Raw genomic sequence first — 12,156 nt, forward strand, 5'->3', positions numbered from 1 at the left:
AGACTTCATAGGTGATTTGAGTTAGACAGCCCGCCTGAGACTGACTGTCCTGCCGCTGTTTGGAGTATTGCTTGAAGCTGAATGATGTTCTACTCCCTCGGCGTTCCGGCCACCGGTATTGCGCCTCAGTAGGATGTTGCTTCGGTCTTACAGCACGACTCCTACTGGTATTTCTCCTTTGCGTGATCCCGTTTCTCACTCAGCACAATCTATCTCTCTTCTAATCCTTTCTTGGGCACCGCCGCTACCCGGAGCAGGCACGGTCCCGTTACGTTCGTTCTCGTTGCCAAGCCTCTGTCAGGATCCCACCCCTGACAGAGACCCTACTGTATCTTCCCCTACAACACCCTCTGCCACAAGGTGTTGCCTGGTTCCAACCCAGCCAGCTTTCTGATCTAACTTCCTGCCTGACCCCCAGTTTACCCACTATGGTGGGGAGTGGCCTAATGAATAGCACCCTTAGCTCCCCCCGGAGGCCCGGCTGTGAAATGTATTGGTGTCTGTGATACCTGATCAGATGAACTCCTTCAGTGCCATCGGACGCACCATAGCTCCCCATAGTGGCGGAGCCACAGTACTGCAACGACCAGGACTCTGGGGCGCTGCACTTTCACATTTCAAAAAGCCCTACACCCAACCCTATGTTAAGGTGCTGCTTTGAGGTTATGGAGAACATTAACCTCACCCTTCGAGAGTTCTGGAAGGATCACTGCAATATTGTCTCCTGCCTCAGAGTTATCAACATGGCCTGGCAGGGTATTGCAACAAGAACCTTAAACTCTGCATGGAAGAAGTTGTGGACTGAGGTTGTGTCCAAAAGGGACATTGAAGGATTGGAACCATAGGTGTTAAAGGTGGAGGAGATTGTGTCCCTCAGAAAGTCCATGGGCATGGAAGTGGATGAAGAAGACGTTAACAGTCTCGTCAAGAAGCACAAAGAGGAACTCACTACGGAGGAATTAAAGGAGCTACAACAGCAGTAGCGTACAGAGGTTTTGCATGAAATTAACATGTCTAGCCAGAGGTGAAGGAGGTAATCCGTACAAGTGAGATTAAGGAAATGTTGGGAATGTGGGAGAAAATTTCAGAGTTTATTGAAAAGAAAAACATTGAAAAGGTTGCAACAAGTTGTCCATTGACACTGTGTAATGACATTTGCCTCAATCATCTTCAAAAAACAGTTTGAAAGGGAGGAAGAAACAAACCTCCTTGGACAGGTTTTTAATGAAACTCCCTGCAAATGAAAATGAGGAAAGTGTGGCAAAAAAGGCAAAAGTCAATGAGGAAGAAGATGAAGTGAAAAAAAAGTACACTAGCAATAGTTTATTAGTTTAATAGTTTTTCATACTATGCATTATTTGTTATTAATAAAGTTAATTTTTCTTATTTAAAAACACCTAGCAAAAAAATTGGTGTGGTTTTTGGTGGGGCTGGAGCGGATTAATAGCATTTAAATTTATTTTAATGGAGACATTTAATTTGATATATGAGCTAACTGAGTTAAGAGCTCGGTCACAGAATGAATTAAACTCATAAGTCAAAGTATTACTGTATTAGTACGTCTCCTGCCTTGGTTCAGGGTAATAGTAGCCAAGATAAGCCCAGAACCAGTAATGTTGGTGTTACAAGAACTCACTGTACAAGCGGGTCAGTTCTTCTCTTCCACATTTTTGCTGAATCTTCTCAATGTAGCCGCTGTATTAGCTTAAATCAAGGACAAGAACATTGAGAAAATGTATCGCTCTGTCATCCTGTTCGCGCTAACATATTGAATAGATCTATTCTTGTTGATGAAAGGTCAACATCTTGCCGGCAGACTCCTACAATGAGAATACATGTGTAACATTTGTGACTCATTTAAGGAGGAATTAAGTCCTGGCCTCATTCCAAGCCAAACAGTGTAAGTTACCATCATCTGCAGGAGAAATATACACAGATATTATCCAAAAGTCAATTTCGTACCACTGTTCACGTTCAGTCCACGTCACGTTCAGTTACAAGTTGTGGATATGATTTTTGCCAATTGTTTGGACAGTTCTCCTGGTTGTTTCAAGTGCATTTACCAATTGGGCACAATATGTAAAATCTCATTTCTCCAGCTAATAATAATAAATAATAATTGTATTTATATAGCGCCAACATATTCCGCAGCGCTTTACAAATTAAATGATGTTTCTGTGGAATAGACTTTTACACCTGCTCATGAGAGTTGAAGTGTTTTCTGGGCAGATGGCCCGGCTCGTTGCTGAATATCACACACCCGTGACCTAAGACATCTTCCATTTAAGTAAAATTAAAGTAACTCCTCGGAGCCGAGAATAAAGGTGTTATCTGACTCAATTTTCACTGTAGATTAGGTTGTATTCACACAGTGTTTTTTCAGGTGTCTAAAAAGACAAGTTTTTTAAGTGGAAAACCACTTCAGGATACGATCTTTTATCGGGTGGAGTATTGGTAAGAAATTTTCTTTTCCTGAGTTATTTTTTTTCCTGAAGCAACTTTTTGAGTTGACAACTTTTCGAAGCTTTTTGATTTCACAGTGCTTAGTTTCTGTTACTCACCTGTCTCGGGTATTCCGGTCTCTGCTGTCTTCCCTTGGGTCCGATGCCCTCTGTTGTGCTCCACGTTGGGTTTTGCAAGTTGTCTGGCGTGGATCAATAACATCATCTCCCTAGACTTATTTAAGGCAAATTAAGACACACAACTGTGTCTTCAGATTGATACTCTAGACTTCTGTTTGATGTTCTTACTGTGCTTTACTAGCTTCCATCCCTGCTAGGCTTAACTTCATCTGTCCTGCTCCTCCATAGATTCCTGAGAGTGCCAAGTCCTTGCTTCCCACATGCAGTGGTGACTGGGCCCATGTACGAGAGGCTCCCGTCGAAGTCAGTGACTATTTCAGCAGGATGTGCATTCTCGGATGCAGCTGAAATGTATTGCGGCACAGAGACTCATTGGGTCCCTGCACAGCCATATACGCCGCCAGACAATCAGAGGCCAGCAGCTAACGTCGATATACCAGTCACGGATGGCACATAGCAGTGACTTCATTCATGCGTCGAATTTAGGAAGGGCCTCAGGTTGGGTACATTATACCAGGAAGGGGCCCAAGATCGGGGACAGTATACCAGGAAGTGGCCCAGGATTGGGGACATGCAGTATGATACTGGAAGGATACAGGATGGGAACATTACACCAGGATGGGGGACATTATCATAGGAAGGGGCCCAGGACGGGGACATTATACAAGGAAGAGGCCCAAGATAGGGGATATTATTACTCAAAGTGGTTTAGGATAGTGACATTATTACAGGAAGGGGCTCAAGTTGGGGACATTATTACAGAAAGGGGCTCAGGATGGGGGACATTATAGCAGAAAGGGGCCAGGATGGGGTCTTTATTACAGGAAGGGGCCAAGATGTTGAACATTATTACTGCAAGGGGGCCAGAATGGGGGACATTATTACTGGAAGGGGAGCATTATTACCAGAAGGATTCCTGGTTAGAGAATATTATACAGTGAAGGGACCTATGATGGGTGACATTATTACATTAGGGGCAACACTTATGTCTTCATAGGATTTAGAACGCCACAATTGCCCATATATCTAACTAACATGCAGGAGGGGGCCCAGGGAAAAAAAACACTCAAAAAAACTCCTCATATGTACAGCAAAGTGGATTTCTTATAGAAATGAGCTTCAAAGCACACCCGTGGTTTTGTTAACATGTTATTGCTGTTTACTAAAGTTCTTGTTAACTTTTAACTTTTTCAGGCACTTTTTAGAGTGGACCTATTCCAAAATAGTCCTGAAAAAAGTGAGTGCATGTACATTTTGACAATGTGCACATGGAGTCTTTTTGCTGAGTTTTTGTAGCAGAAACTCCACATTTTGAAGGAATTTTGAGATTTGGAGGAGTTTCTACTCAGTTTCCGCTCAAGACTCCTCAAAAACTATATTTTCATCTTTGGTATTTAATACAGTATTCAATTTAATGAACTTCATTCTGGTCTGAAAGACCAATATTTTTTAAATTCAGATTTAATGAAAAGTAAGTAGTTGTTCGATGACCGAATTTGTACAAAACCGCACTAAACTAATTTCCTAAAAGACATTGTCATAATTAGTGATGAGCGAATTTGTTCTGAAAACGATCGCCAAACATAAATTCGGCATGAATATGGCACATTCGGATTCGTGATCGGAAACATGAGCAAAATGCTTTAAAATCGGAAAAAATCGGTAACATTCAGTAAAAAGTGCGGGAAAATATTTGCGTTGCCACAAAAGTATTTTCAGCACTTTAGCAATGATAATGGTGGTGTATCATGAGCGTTTGAAACGTGATTGATGAGGGGATATGCGGAGCTCAGAGGTGCGGCGTTCTTGTAAACAGTCATTTTTTCCCTATCTTTATGTGCGCACATTGCGGCTAGCCAATCAGGGTGCAGGAAACTCCCACAATGGCTTGTGTCATTGGCTGCTGAAATCACATGTCCCTCTCCATATAAATAGCAGACATCTTGTTTTGACTCCTGACGCTGGCACCGTTAGCAGCACGATTTTAGCTAGTTAGTTAGGCGGTTGTATATCAGTCATATAGTGTAGGTAGATAGTGTCCAGTGTGGCTGTTAAATTTATCTTCCAACACTTTTTTTTTAGGTCCACAGACAAAGCCAGCAGGGCACATGTCCTACAAGTGTGTTGTGCGCTGCTTATATTGTGCTCCATGCACAAGTATAGCATTCTAAATAATATTTTTTCACTAGCTAAATGTGAAACAGCCTGCTGTATTCCATATTGTCATTTGGTGCTGTGGTGATATGAAACTGTCTGCAGACCTAAGGCACATTATAAAATATATAATTTTTCAGTTACAAAGAGTAAGACAGCCCACCACATAGCACTTTTTCATTTTGTTGGGTGGAAATTAAGCTGTAGAGGCCTGATCAAGAGGCCACAAAAATTGTTTTGTTCCTAGTGCCATAGAGTAGGAGACCTGACTTTGAAATAGTTTGTAGCATCTAGTGTATTATAGAGGCCTAATCCAGAGGTCACATAAAATTCTTCTGTTCCTAGTGTCATACAGCAGGGGACCTGACTTTAAAATAGTTTGTAGCATCCAGTGTGTTATAGAGGCCTGATTCAGAGGCCACAAAAAATTCTTCTGTTCCTAGTGTCATACAGTAGGGGACCTGACTTTCAAATTGTTTGTAGCATAACTTCTTTGTCATACAGACTTCATTCACACTCAAACAATTATTTCTTCTGTGACTAACACGATAAAGCACACCATATATCACCTTGGAATTTACTGTCGCTGAAATTCAGCTGTTTGCAGATGTGGTGCAGCATTTAAAATCTAATTTTTGTTGCTAATACTGTGCTCCTACCACACTATCTGAGCAACATGACTGGGAAAAAGCGAGGCTGTGATGGAAGGGGAATTAGGCTTGGTGTTCAAGGTGTACGTGGGTAGGTGGTAAGGTTTGTGAAAGCACTAGTGAACCAACGTCACGTCCTATGCAAAGACAATTGACAACTTCTGTTACTGGAAGGGCTACTTCACCACCTTTCTTCGGCAGATGCACAGCGATATGCCTTGTTGATGAGGCCCAGATAGAGCTTGTGCTCGAGTGGGTAGCAAGTGCAGCTTCAAGTGGCCTTTCCTCCTCTTCCTCCACCTCAACATCACACCCAGTACAGTCCACAGAGGTGGCACCCAAATTCCCCTTGCTTTCCTTCTCATCCCAACTCTCCAACCATACAACTGACTACGGAACCACAGATGAGTGAGTCTGAAGAGCTGTTCACACATTCTATGCCATCATCATCAGAAGTGTACTCAAAAGCTTCTCAGAGTCAAGAAGAGGAAATCTGCACCGATGCCCAAAATATTTTTAGCTTGGATCTGGGGCAGGACGAAGTAGGGTCCGAACAGCATCCTGACCCTCCTCATTAGACGTTAACCCCTGGGAAGTAGGTGATCCTGATGAGACTCAGATATCTGAGGCTCTTGCGGACTGTACTGTGCTGTCAGGGCAGGAAGAGGAGGAGGGTGACTCCAAGGGTGAGGAATGTGATAACAGAGAGGATGATGATGATGAGGTGTTAGCTCCCAGTTGACGTGAACATAGAGGCATTCAGCATTTTTCACCCTTTGAAAGCAATGCATGGTGAAAAAAACACAGAAAAAAATGCAGGTATCGGGTTTTGCAGCTTATTTTTGTGCCAAATCCTGATTAAGTAGATTTAGATTTTTTTTTTTGCACTAAACTTTATCAGCATACACAAGTGTCAAATGTAGCATGACAAATACACAGCAAAAACCGCACAAAATATGCAGCAAAAAATGCAAGAAAAAACAAGCAAAACCTGTTTTTTCTGCAGCTTCTTTCCTGCCAAGAGAGCAGGCTTTGTTGCAGAAAAAAAAAACACTGGAGAAATGCCTGTTGTGAACATACCCTAAAATAGAGAAAAAAAATATCTAGGTAATTTCTGATGACACAATCCCTTTAAACTGAAGAGAGTGATTTGTGACGAGGTTAAGAAAGGTTAAAATATAAAAATCAGAGAGTAAGCGCCTACCAATACAAAATGAGTCACAAACTTGCAGTCTGTGAACATGTTCTGATCCAGAGACGTGGGTCTAATGATTCTCACATGCCATCTGTCTCTGCACAGTAACGTAATGAGCCCTGGGTGATGGGCGCCTCCTGTGCCAGACATATTCTCACTGGCATACACTGATAGACGAGCTGTTACCATCACAGACATGAGTCGGAGCTGTTTATAACCATGACATGTGTAGAGATTGCATAATATTCTAGAGATATATGATATGTGTATAACTAGGGCTGGATTTATAGAAAATGGAGCTCAGAGCAGCAAGCAAGTGATAAAAAATACTCCCATACAGTGACCACAAAATAATGCTGCCATTTAGTGCCAGCCATGTTTGCGTAGGTTTCCTTCAGGTTCTCCGATTTCCTTCCATACTCCAAAGACATAGTAATTGGGAATGTAGACTGTGAGCCCCAATGGGGACAGAGATGATAATATCTGTAAAGTGCTACGGAATATGATAATAATGTATTCTGTCATATATATACCTGTATATGATGCCTCTATTTATTAGGCTGAATTGAAATACTTCTCTCATATGCCACTCTGATGGTGGGCAGAGATTTGGGGAACTGAGTGGCCCACAATGACTTTTCACTCCACTCTCAGGTTGCTCTTTGGGGCGTTTAAGTGAGGTCAATCACACTATCAGGCAATATTTAATAGAATTTTTTTTAGGATTTCTTAGGCAGGTTTCCCGTTTTACGAGCAGTCTGAATAATGTGGAGACAGAGACAAACTTCTGCATAGCAGATAGATCTCAAGTGCTTGCAATAAAGTATGATAATGATAAGTCATGAAGACAATCAGGTTCATTACATTCTGCACTGTACACTAATAGAACTAAGTGTGTAAAAAAGCACAGATCCTGTCACAATAGGCATGTAACAATAGTGATTATACACTCACCGGCCACTTTATTAGGTACACCATGCTAGTAACGGGTTGGACCCCCTTTTGCCTTCAGAACTGCCTCAATTCTTCGTGGCATAGATTCAACAAGGTGCTGGAAGCATTCCTCAGAGATTTTGGTCCATATTGACATGATGGCATCACACAGTTGCCGCAGATTTGTCGGCTGCACATCCCAAAGATGCTCCATACAAGGCAGGATGGATCCATGCTTTCATGTTGTTTACGCCAAATTCTGACCCTACCATCCGAATGTCGCAGCAGAAATTGAGACTCATCAGACCAAGCAACGTTTTTCCAATCTTCTACTGTCCAATTTCGATGAGCTTGTACAAATTGTAGCCTCAGTTTCCTGTTCTTAGCTGAAAGGAGTGGTACCCGGTGTGGTCTTCTGCTGCTGTAGCCCATCTGCCTCAAAGTTCGACGCACTGTGCATTCAGAGATGCTCTTAGGCCTACCTTGGTTGTAACGGGTGGCGATTTGAGTCACTGTTGCCTTTCTATCAGCTCGAACCAGTCTGCCCATTCTCCTCTGACCTCTGGCATCAACAAGGCATTTCCGCCCACAGAACTGCCGCTCACTGGATTTTTTTTCTTTTTCGGACCATTCTCTGTAAACCCTAGAGATGGTTGTGCGTGAAAATCCCAGTAGATCAGCAGTTTCTGAAATACTCAGACCAGCCCTTCTGGCACCAACAACCATGCCACGTTCAAAGGCACTCAAATCACCTTTCTTCCCCATACTGATGCTCGGTTTGAACTGCAGGAGATTGTCTTGACCATGTCTACATGCCTAAATGCACTGAGTTGCCGCCATGTGATTGGCTGATTAGAAATTAAGTGTTAACAAGAAGTTGGACAGGTGTACCTAATAAAGTGGCCAGTGAGTGTATGTGTAGAAAGTCATTGCAGTGGGGCTTCTAGACTTTTGTGTCCACTTTTGTATACATTTTGCAAGTTACACACAGAAGTAGCGAGCGCCAATATTCCAAATGTACGTGTGATGCGCTATATAATGGTAACAGGCAAAGTGTGACAATGGCGTCCTCCGTAATATAGCACACAATTCCTAGCTTTTTAGTGTTTTTCCCTGCTGGCAGCCCTGGGAAGGACAGCTCTCTATATCAACTCCGTGTCAGTTTCCATTGCCAGTTATAGAGAATACTATTCTGGTTCTGTTCTCTTTTGCTTCTTGTTTGCACGTGTTTTTCTTGTACTGACCTTATCTTGTTTTCTAATTAGTCTCTTGCCTAAAGATTCTGCCTCAGACTTTGACCTCCTTCGTGATGTTAACCCTTCTTGCCACCAACTTGCTCCACCAGCCAGCAGCTGACTCTGTGGCTCCAACCCAGGGTCCCCTGCACAAGTCTAGATCCCTGTAAAGATAAAGGCCAGGTCAACCCTTGGGATCTGGTAGATGAAGTGTCTTATGCGAAGCCTCTCCATAGAAGCCATACTAACAACTGTCGGGCTGCCATGAAAAGTGCCTGAATAACAATCTGTAAAACTATTTTATATTATATAAAAGTGTTAAAAAAAAGCTTTGTACATAGGTTACTTATCTTCACCTGATCCTGAGTTACAGCTACAGCCTGCATCATACTTCAGAGCTGTATTCACGTTATCTGCCAGTTCATTGTCTACCCAGAGATTTCTCTAGTAATTCTTTTTTTGGGCAGTTGACCATAAGGTATGTACGGTCATCAAATGCAGGATCAGAAGACAAGTAATGCAATGCAATTCAGCCCCATTTACATGAATGAAGTCAAGCTGCAATACCAGACATATCCTGAAGACATGTCCGGCACTGTTTCTGAAAAAAACCCTCTCTTGTATTGAATATATGGTAATTGAATATACAGAGTTGTGTATTTAATCTTGTGCCATAATACCTACATTTAATACTATGTGTATCTTTAGCCTTTTCTTTTGTGCTCTGGTCTGAGGCATCCTCCTTCATGAGGAATACGACCTAATAGCACAGTCCTAGATGAAGTGCAGTCTTGTCAAAAGGAATCAGAATTAATTTGCCAAACTTAGTCTCCACATCATTTATCGTACGTCATCCAAAGCCATTTTATGACTACAGATTTCATTGTCCTTAAGTTTTTAACTAAAATGACTTATTTTAGTCAATATTTGGATCCACCATGAAATAACAATACTGGAGCCTTTTTTCCTCTGTTATTCCTCCTGTGACTATATATAAGATGTTATCAATCCCCTTCCAAGTCTTAAGTTGTGCAGCCCCTACATGTATAGGAAGCCACGACTGGATGCAGATGCCATCTGTCGTTATATCAGCTGTATAAATTGAGAAACAGCGCAACATTTGTCCACAGACTGTATCTGTATCAGCTCAGCCCTATGGAGGTGCATGGGACTGAGTCACAATATCAGACACAACCTAAACATGACTGGTGTTGTGTCTCGAAAATGTCTGTTTTCACATTTCTGACCAGGCCAAATTTTACAATTCTGACCAGCGTTACTTTATGCGGTAATAAGTATGAAACGCTTCAGCGGATCCCACTGATTCTGAGACTGTTTTTTCGTGACATATAATACTTAAAATAAAATTTATTTTATATGACTTGCATTACATGATTCAGATGATACCACCAAGGGATCATTGACTATAATGAGGCAGCAGAGTTACTCTGGATTCTGTCTGGCCTTTTTTTTAGGGGTGTCCTTCTTTTCAGACGTACACAAAACTGTGTCCAATGGCACTTTTATGCATGCCTAAATAGGACACCGTCAGATCATAGGCCATACGGCATCCACAGTGCCTCCATCTGCCTCATTATAGGGAATCTTCTGCTGGTGGTTCCGTCTGAATCACGTATTTCAGAGATTTACACGGTGCAAGCGCTCAGCGTGGAGTGCAGGATAAGTGTGAGCCAGCCATCCTGCAATGTTCGAGAGGCAGAATGAACAAATCAACAGCAGGTCAAGAATTGGTTTTATTTATTTTTTATGCTGTTCCTAGTGCAGTGTTAATGATTAGATGACTTTATTCTTTGGGTCGGTGTGATTACAGCGATACCAGATTTATATAGTTTTTGTATGCTTGACCGCTGTCATGCACTAGAAGACACGTTTTTTGGAGAACAATAATTTTTCCATATTTCGACCTAAAGAGTCATGTAAGGATTTTGATGAGTTGATGCCTTTATTGGTACTATTTTCGGGCACATGACACTTTTTGATTGCTTTCTATTCCAATTTTTGGGAGGCACAATGAACAAAAACCAGCAATTCAGGAATTTGTGGGATTTTTTTTGTGCCGTTCCACATGTGCTAAAATTTACTAAGGCAGATTTATTCTTTGAGTCAGTACAATTACAGTAATAGCATATTTATATAATTGTTTTATGTTTTTGCACTTTTACACAAAAAATATTTTAGAGAAAAAAATTGTTTTTTTTTATCGTTCTATTTTGAGAGTCATATTTTTTTTATTTTTCCACTGATGGAGCTTTGTGGCAGCTTGGTTTTTTTGGGACAAGATCACATTTTTAGCAATACCATTTTTACTTGCATTCGTCTTTTTGATCACTTTTTGTTCAGCGGTATGATGAAAAAGCATTGTTTTTGGCCTCTTTTTTTACTTACTTTTTATGGTGTTCACTGAAGGGGTTATCTAGTGGGACAGTTTTATAAGTCAGGTTGTTCTAGACATGGCGGCGATACCAAATATGTGTACTTCTTTTTTTTCTGACATAAATTTTTTTTTAAGAATACAGTATATTTTTATTTATGTTTTTTATTATTTTGTGATTTTTTTAAAATATTTTTTTTATATTTTTTGTACTTTTTTACTTAGTCTTTTGGAACTTTCACTTTTTGCAGTCTGATAAAGCATTGCTAGGCATGAGCATTGCTGTGCTTTATAAACTGCCAATGCTGCAGTGGTGCATGATCTAACCAAGCTTGCTAGCCCTGGTGACCCGGATGACTTCATGACGACATCAAGACACCATGGCAGCGATCGGCCCCTCGCAATGACGTTGCAGGGGTGCAGATCGGAGGGGAGTTGGAGCCGCCTCCCTCTCCCTGCCTTCTAAATGCTTCTGTAAGTGATACATCACTGGAATCAGGGTTTCTGCCTCTACATCAAGCTGCTCTCAGATTACAAAGCAAAGAACTGCTCTCAAATTGGCTCTGGTCCCTGCATGATTTTAAAAATCATTTTTAGGCCAAAGATTTAAATAAAAGTTTTTTTCTGGAGATGGGCCTCAGTGATTCATGCAGTCATACATCACAACTTGAAGCAGATTTCTTGGAAATATTTAGACAGTCCTCGATATGGCACCTGTTTATAAAGGAAAGGTACAAGTTAAAAGCTAAAATATTTTTAATCTTTATTAAATCTTTCTGTATTTTTACTGAACAACCGGTAAAATGAACGCTTCATCCTGTTGATGTATTCTAATGCGATGATGAATAAATTCCATGATGGATAGTGTTGTAGATTTCAGCTTTCAGCAGAATCGTCCACACTCTGATGTTGTTGGAGAACAAACTGGCTTATTGGAACATAGAGCAATCATTATCTTCATCATCACAACATGAAGGATCACAAGAAGAGCTGACACAAGGAAAGGTCACACTCT

At 41.3% G+C, this 12,156-nt stretch overlaps 1 protein-coding gene across 1 annotated transcript in view; it reads left to right on the top strand.

Annotated features, from left to right (window-relative positions):
- The window catches only part of ARHGAP20 (Rho GTPase activating protein 20), a 160,052-nt gene that overhangs the window by 58,653 nt on the left and 89,243 nt on the right, over positions 1 to 12,156 (top strand). The window lies entirely within an intron of this gene.

Source organism: Ranitomeya variabilis, chromosome 3 (assembly GCF_051348905.1).
Source record: "Ranitomeya variabilis isolate aRanVar5 chromosome 3, aRanVar5.hap1, whole genome shotgun sequence".
Lineage (NCBI taxonomy): Eukaryota > Metazoa > Chordata > Amphibia > Anura > Dendrobatidae > Ranitomeya > Ranitomeya variabilis.